The sequence below is a fragment of the Salvelinus sp. IW2-2015 genome, linkage group LG22 (assembly GCF_002910315.2).
Source record: "Salvelinus sp. IW2-2015 linkage group LG22, ASM291031v2, whole genome shotgun sequence".
In the NCBI taxonomy this organism is placed as follows: Eukaryota; Metazoa; Chordata; class Actinopteri; order Salmoniformes; family Salmonidae; genus Salvelinus; species Salvelinus sp. IW2-2015.
In genome coordinates this window covers 24,717,852-24,726,930 of record NC_036862.1, presented here as the reverse complement: position 1 = coordinate 24,726,930, position 9,079 = coordinate 24,717,852, and positions in this window count along the sequence as shown.

Genomic DNA, 9,079 nt, shown 5'->3' with positions numbered 1-9,079 from the left:
AGCGCCATCTGAGCCATCCGTCTCCCAGCGCCATCTGAGCCATCCGTCTCCCCGCGCCATCTGAAGCCATCCGTCTCCCCAGCGCCATCTGAGCCATCCGTCTCCCCAGCGCCATCTGAGCCATCCGTCTCCCCAGCGCCGTCTGAGCCATCCGTCTGCCAGTTGCCATCTGAAAGCCCGCCCGTCTGTCCCGAGCCTCAGAAGCCGTTCGTCAGTCAGGACCGCTAGAGCCATTCGTCAGTCAGATCTGCCAGAGCCGCCAACCAAACAGATCTGCCAGAGCCGCCCAACCAGACAGGATCTTTCCAGGAGCCGCCCAACCAGACAGATCTCCAGAGCCGCCAACCAGACAGGATCTGCCAGAGCCGCCACACCAGACAGGCATCTGCCAGAGCCGCCAGAGAGCCATGAGCAGCTAGAGCCGGTCAGCAAGCCATGAGCGTCCAGAGCCGTCAGCCAGCCATGAGCGTCCAGAGCCGTCAGCCAGCCATGAGCGTCCAAGCCGTAGCCAGCCAATGAGCGTCCAGAGCCGTCAGCCACCTATGAGCGTCCAGACGTCAGCCAGCCATTGCAAGCGTCCAGAGCCGTCAGCCAGCATGAGCGTCCAGACTCAGCCAGCCATGAGCTGCCCCTCAGCCCAGAGCTGCTATTTATCCAGAACTGCCCCTCAGTCCAACTGTCTCTCTGTCCGGAGCTGCCCTTCAGTCCGAGTTGCCCCTCTGTCTAGAGCTACCTCTTATCTGACCTACACTTCTCTGTCCTACCTACCTCTCTGTCCTGAGCTAACCTGCTGCCCGTCGATGATCGTCTTACCGTATCCCCGGTTTGCTAGGCCCTCTTGAGGTATCTTGAGAGGTACTCGTTAAAGTAAGTGTGGGATACCGCTGGTATTCCTCCGTTCGAATTGACATTGCTCGCCATTGGATCCATTGATTCCTCCTCATCCATTCGAGTAATGTGTCGTATTGTTTATTGGTCCACTACCCACTGAAGAGGATAAGACGTCGAGCCGGCCTCGATCACTGTCGCTTCAAGTTCCAACCTTCCCTCTTTCCCTAAAATAGGAGCTTGCTGGTCATATCTAGGGTGGGAAACGTAAGCTGGATTGACTATGGTGGAGTGGGGACCTCGCCAGAGCCTGAGCCACCACCGGTGGTCAGATGCCCACACCAGACCCTTCCCTAGACTTGTGCTGGTGCGCCAACTGGAGTTCGCACCTTAAGGGGGGGGTTATTCACTTCCTGACCTGTTTTCTGTTAGTTTTTGTATGTTAGTTGGTCAGGACGTGAGTGTGGGTGGGCATCATTGTTTCTGTTTCTGCGTGTTGGTTTATGGGATCCTGATATGGTCCTCAATTAGAGGCAGTGGTTTTCATCTCCTCTGATTGAGAATCATATTATGGTAGGTTTCTACATGGTTTGTTGTGGTGTGTGTTCTCCTTGTTCAGTGTCTGTGTATTTATGCCACACGGGACTGTTTTCGGTTTTGTTTTGTTCTCGTTTTATGTAGCATTTTTTCTCTGTCTTCGTTCTTCTCTTGTTACATGTTAAGTTCGTAGTCCAGGGTCGTCTACATTCTGTTTGTTATTTTGTTTAATAAATATCATTCTTATCACGACGCTGCATTTTGGTTTAAAACACTCTCTGCTCCCCTCTTCGGCAGGAAGAGGAACACCGTACAGTAACGGCTGTTTGAAGAAGAGACCAAGGTGCAGGTGTACGTGTTTCATGATTTTTAATAAACCTGAACACAGAACAAAAAATAACAAAGCAGAACAAACGAAACAGTTCTGTTCGTCGGTGCAAACACAAAACAGAAAACAACTACCCACAAACACAGGTGGGAAAAGGCTACCTACAGTGGCGAGACACAAGTATTTGATACACTGCCGATTTTGCAGGTTTTCCTACTTACAAAGCATGTACAGGCTCTAATTTTTATCATAGGTACACTTCAACTGTGAAGAACGGAATCTAAAACAAAAAATCCAAGAAAATCACATTGGATAGTGATTTTTAATATATAATTTAATATGCTTCCCTTACTGCATGACATAAGTTATTCATCCACCTATCGCCAACCAGTTAAGAATCCGGCTCTTCTACATGACTGTTAGTTTTTTCTTTAAGAAGCCCTCCTTTCTTCCACTCATTACCTGTATTAACTGCACCTGTTTGAATCTGTCCGTTATCCTGTATAAAAGACACCTGTTCCAACCACAACTCAATCCAAACCAGATCTCCAACCTGCTCCACAATGCCAAGACCAGAGAGCTGTGTAAGGACATCAGGGATAAAATTAGAGCTGCAACAGGCTGGGATGGGCTACAGGACAATAGGCAAGCAGGCAGTGAGAAGGAAACAACTGTTGGCACAATTATTAGAAAATTGAAGAAGTTCAAAGATGACGGCAATCACCTCGGTCTGGGGCTCCATGCAAGATTTCACCTCGTGGGGCATCAAATGATCATGAGGAAGGTGGGATCAGCCCAGAACTACACGGCAGGACCATGGTCAATGACCTGAAGAGAAAGCTGGGACCAACAGTCTCAAAAGAAAAACCATTAGTAACACACTACGCCGTCATGGATTAAAATCCTGCAGCGCACGCAAGGTCCCCCACTGCTCAAGCCATCGCATGTCCAATCCCGTCTGAAGTTCCAAATGACCATCTGGATGATCCAGAGGAGGGAATGGGAGAAGGTCATGTCTGGCGTCTGATGAGACAAACAATAAAGAGCTTTTTGGTCCTAACTCCACTCGCCAGTTTGGAGGAAGAAAATATTGAGTACAAACCCCAAGAACACCATCCCAACCGGTAAGCTGAGAGGTGGAAACATCATTCTTTGGGGATGCTTTTCTGCAAAGGACAGGACGACTGCATCCGTAGTGTGGAGTAGATGGATGGGGCCATGTATCGCCCAGATCTTGGCCAAAAAACCTCTCTTCCCTCGAGAATGAAGCATTGAAGATGGGTCGTGCGGGGTCTTTCCAGAATGACAAACGACACGAAGCACACAGCCATGGCAAACTAAGGAGTGGCTCCGTAAGAAGCATCTCAAGGTCCTGGAGTTGCCTAGCCAGTCTCCAGACCTGAACCCAATAGAAAATCTTTGGAGGGAGCTGAAAGTCGTATTGCCCACGAGCAGCCCCGAAACCTGAAGGATCTGGAGAAGATCTTGTAGGGAGAGGAGTGGGCCAAAATCCCTGCTGCAGTGTGTGCAAACCTAGTCACAGAAAACTACCAGGAAACGTATGATCTCTTTAATTGCAAACAAAGTGTTCTACCAAATATTATATCTGCTTTCTTATGATGATCAAATACTTATGTCATCGCTAATTAAAATTACAATTAATATTTAAAATCAACAATGTGATTTTCTTGGATTTTTGTTTTAGATTCCGTCTCTCGTAGTTGAAGTGTACCTATGATAAAAATTACAGACCTCTACATGCTTTTGTAAGTAGGAAAACCTGCAAACATCGCAGTGTATCAAATACTTGTTCTCTCCCACTGTTAACGTACTATGGTTTCTCAATCAGATGACCAACGAGTAGTACTAGCTGCCTTCGTTATGAGAACGCACACCTGGCCAATACATGCATAGAAATAGGACTAGACATAGAACACATAAAAACATTAAATGCCCACCCCAAACTCCACGCCCTCGACCAACCAATAAATAGAGACATTCCAAAAAAATGATCCATAGGCATGGCAGGTCGTGACAACTATATAACAGGTTAGGGGGGCACCAGCCTATTGATTATTCACACACTGTCATAAACCCAGACCGGCCAACTTACCTCGAAATAAAAACTGCAGAGAAGATGGTTCCGTGAGATAAAAAGACTGCAATCAGACTCACTGTCTCTCATACTAGAGTACTCAGAGGCTGCTCATTGAGTGTTTGATTCCCTTTATAAAGATTCACCAGTGCAGATCTAGCCTGGTCTGAACAGATAGAACACATGCAAACAATTAACATTACAAGCAGAAACCACCCGCTGGCAGTCAACCAGAGGCCTGTCTGTCTGTAGCTTGATGTGCTTGAGCTGTCGTGTGTCCTACCGCGTCCGAATGTGTGTGTTGGTTGTAGCGTTCTGTTTGTAGTGTGTTGTGTGTTGGGGAGTGCGTGGCCTGTGTTTGTTGGATCTTTTTGTTGTAGTGTCTTGCGACAGGTCGTGTTAGTGCCGCTGCTAAAGAGAGGGGTGAAAAGGATGTGGGTTTTTGTGTTGTCTTTAGACAGTAAAAAGAAAGAAATTCGCACACTCTAATGATGCTTCTACACTCTAATGATGCTCCCACATCCTAATGATGCTCCCACACTCTAATGATGCTCCCACACTCTAATGATGCTCCCACACTCGAATGATGCTCCTACACTCTAATTATGCTCCTACACTCTAATGATGCTCCCACACTCTAATGATGCTCCCCCATCCTAATGATTCTCCCACACTCCAATGATGCTCCCACACTCTAATGATGCTCCTACACTCTAATGATGCTCCACACTCTAATGATGCTCCACACTCTAATGATGCTACCACACTCTAATGATGCTCCCACGCACTAATGATGCTCCCCACACTCTAATGATGCTCCCACAATCTAATGATGCTTCCACACTCTAATGATGCTCCCACAGTCTAATGATTCTCCCACACTCTAATGATTCTCCCACACTCTAATGATTCTCCCACACTCTAATGCTGCTCCACACTCCAATGATCCTCCACACTCCAATGATGCTCCACACTCCAATGATGATCCCACACTCTAATGATGCTCCACACTCTAATGATGCTCCACATTCTAATGATGCCTCCCACACTAATGCTTCTCCACCTTAATGATGCTTCACATTCTAATGATCTTCCCACCACTCAATGATAACTCCACCTCTAATCCCCTACCACCGAATGATGCTCCCGACGCTAATAGCACACTAATGTGCTCCCACGCTCTCATACTGATGACCATGCTCTAATGATCTTCCCACACTCTAATGATGCCCACACTCTAACGATGCTCCACATGCATTATGCTCCACACTCTAATGATTAATCCCACACTCAAATGATGCCTCCACACTCTAATGATGCTCCAACTCAATGATGCCCCACACTAATGATGCTCACACGTCCAATGATGCCCACACTCTAATGAGCGCTCCACTCTAATGATGCTCACTTTCAATGATGCTCCCCCTAATGATTCTCACACTCTAATGATGCTCCACATTCTAATGATGCTTCCCACACTCTAGATGAATTCCCAACTCTAATGATGCCCCCACACGACATGATTGCTCCCACGCTTAATGATCTCCCACGCGCTAATGATAATCCCATGCTCAATGATTCTCCCTCACTCTAATGATGCTCCACACTCTAATTATGCTCCACACTCCAATTATCTCCACACTCTAATGATTATCCCACACTCAAATGATGCTCCACACTCTAATGATGCTCCACACTCCAATGATGCTCCCACACTCTAATGATGCTCCACACTCTAATGATGCTACTACACTCTAATGATGCTCCACATTCTAAGGATGCTCCCACGCTCTAATGTTGCTCCCACACTCTAATGATGCTCCTACACTCTAATGATGCTCCCACGCTCTAATGATGCTCCCACACTCTAATGATGCTCCCACATGTTTAATGGGTATAGCTACCAACTTTTCGGAACACAGTGCCTTCTTCAGGGTTACATCGTAAATGCTTGAACCAAGTTACGTTGAAGTGTATTCCTAGCATTTCCCATGTAATGCTGTAAAAGACATTTTGTGATAAAACGTTGGTTGCTACATGTGTTGACACATAGCCATTACATTTTGGGAGCATAATTAAAGTGTGCAACTTTCTTTTGATAGTTTGCTTTCCGTTAGTKAGCAAGTCTATAAAACATTTGCGGGTGTGCGTCAGCTTTGGCCTTTTACCTGTCTTACACAGTGTCACACATTTCTACAAACAGTGAGTGTGTGTCCAGATACAAATCCACTGTAGCCTGTCCTCTTGTGGAGCTGGGATCACGCCTGGCTGGGATGTCCTCAGATCACTAACGTGGAGCTTATTTACAACATATTTGACAGCAACAGAAAAGGTTGTATTATTACCAGCATATCTTACAAGCAGAGAGCATATTTCAGTGATAATGCAACAGGTTTATAGACGTGTTGATGGACTGAAGATATCTGAAATCAGATAATGAGGAATTGATTTCTGTTCGTCAAAGCGCTCTAGTGAATCCAAACTATATGATCTGTGACAGAGCATACAGAACAAGCAATGTTGCTGTGGGGCCAGAGAGTTCCCGTTACTTTTAAAAGTACTCAGAATGAATGTTCTCATCAGTCTTAGGTCCCAAATGGCACCTTACTATCCTCTATGGCTGTATTGACCTTGGTCAYAAGTAGTGCACTATATAGGGAATAGGGTGCCATTTGGAACATAACTTTAGTCTCATCATAGTCATCATTCCCTATCTCCTTGTGCTAGGTGGAAAATCATATCTGTTGWTCCATCGCTCAACACATCAACCAATCACATTTCTCTGACACACCACCGCCCCACACCAGTTATTTCTGTATGAAAAATAAGCTTCCAATTTCTGTTTTGTCACTCCTGCAAATCTGCTACACTTAACAGGCCGTTCTTCATCTCCAGTGAAAAGCGTTTGCTGCACATTTGTACCTCTATCGTAATTTCTCTGACTCCTCCAGTGTTATTAGTCTCTGAGAGAGAAAAAGGGTACATTTTCTCCTTGGCTCTAAGTACAGGGTGRGGTGCATTATCTCTCCTTAGAATTACACTTTCAAACACCATGCCTGTCTGTCACTGCCGGGAAGGAGAGACTGAGCAGCCTCAGGCTAACAATACCTGAGTACTGAACAACAGGATTCTCTCTCTCTTTCACTCACTCATTCACTCACTCTCGCTCACTACTACTCGCTCGCTCACTCACAAAAATCTATGTCAGTCTCAGTAATCAACAAACAAGCCGACCTTCACAATCATTGCCTTACCTAGTGAGCCAATGAAAACATTGATTTGAAGTCTGGAACCTAAATGAGTTTTTTAGATTTTTATACATYTATAAAGTAGGGGTATGCATGTGTGTGCGTGGCTGCCTGCAGGCTAGCATGTGTGAATGTTAACGGCCCTTGTTCAATATGGAAGAAGGTTATAGGATTGTGAATGATGGAAATGATCTATTATATCATCACGTAAGCTCATAAAGGTGGAACGATGTACCGATAAACGTCAGATAAGATTGTGAAATAGTAATATCCTTAACCAAAGGCTATTCAGTGATATGGTAATGATTGCAAGGCCATGTCACAGGGCATGCATACTGTATGTGGAAAAATGAATGGGAAACATGGGAAATCATACAAACCCTGCGAGGCGCACATACCGTATTAGTCAGAACATTATCCTTCCCCTAGCTTCAAACTTCCTGGCTCTCTAGTTAGGAACCATAATATTCTGAGAATCCCTCCATCTTTATACAAAAAAAGCACAAGCCAATATTGTAATATACTGAAAATMTTGATATTTTATTTATTTATTTGATTATCATACCATTGAATGTACATCCTGTTCCACTTCTAATTAGCTGTAAATATACGACTTCCCTCTCTCTCTCTCTCTATACTCCCAAGTCTAGCTTCTACATTAATCACATTTCTCTTATCACTTCAGGTAAACCTCAATTGTATTTCCCCATTCCTATAATAGAACTGTRCTGGTATTATTCCATACTAAGCATCATGTAGGTGTGGCGGGTAGCCCAGCGGTTAAGAGCGTTGGGCCAGTAACCCGAAAGGTTGCTGGTTTGCATCCTGAGCTGATTAGTTGAATAATCTGTCCATGTTCCCTTCCAATTGAACCCTAATTGCTCCTGTATGTCTCGCTGAATAAGAGGGTCTGCTATAATGTAGAGTAGTGTGCTGTGGACATTACCATTGGAAGGATAGAGAAACACTCCTCCATTTTCTACCCCTTTGTTGACTAGACGTGTTACATAAGCTAATGACAGAACATTTGGTGACACACTGGTATTAACGAGTGATCTTCATCTCCTATTCCAGATTGCACAGCATGTCTCTCTCCAGAGGAGAGTTCTCTCTACTCATCTCTCTCTCCTCTCATCCTATAGTCCCAGCTGCTGCTTTAGTTCCAATGAGAGTGGATGGGTGTGCCCTCAACTCCAGCACCGAGCCAAGTGCCCAAAAGCCCATCAGAAAATAATAATTTCGGAATCCTGCCATGTTTGAGTTTGGGCTTTGCTGTCTCTGTTCCCAAGGGTCTCTGAGGTGAAACAGGGCTGAGGCTGCTCAGCCTGTCCCTCATGGGAGCTCTGCCTAGAGCGAGGGCAYGGGTGGAGAGGAGAGAGGGATGGGTGGAGAGGAGAGAGGGATGGGTGGAGAGGAGAGAGAGAAGCAGGGTTAGAGAGGAGAGAGGGAGGGATGGAGAGGAGAGAGGGAGGGATGGAGCGGAGAGGAGAGGGGGCAGAGGGATGGTTGGTGGTTGAAGAGCACAGAGGTATGAAGATAATAACCCCAATGGGGAGATATGCAAAGCGCTTTACGAGGCTAAGTCAGTCTTGTGTGAAAGAGTCCTGCATGGTACACACAGAAAATGCAAGGCATTATCTTCAGCTAATTCCCCTCAGCCTCTCTGCTCTCTCCTGGTGCTTTCACATTCCCCATTTTCACTAATTTTTCTCTCTCTGAAATTTTGCTCATACTTTCTAGTGTAGACAAACCCACCTCTCTCTCTCCGCCACTCCGTCCTTGGCTCTCCTTCTCGTTATCCGTCTTGAAGGAGACGAGCAGAGTGACACGGGGGAATCTGATTTCATCATCTTGCCTAATGAACAGAATAGCCTAGCCTGGTCTTTTTTAACGAGGGCTCATCTGTATCAGTGCATGGTTGGGGGGTGGGTTTTCAGGGTGTCTCAGGCCTTGGTGTCAGACAGTTCAAGGGACTAAGTCATTACAAGCAGTGACATCAATCCCTCACCATCACTGTGGAAAACATAACCACATATCCCCAGA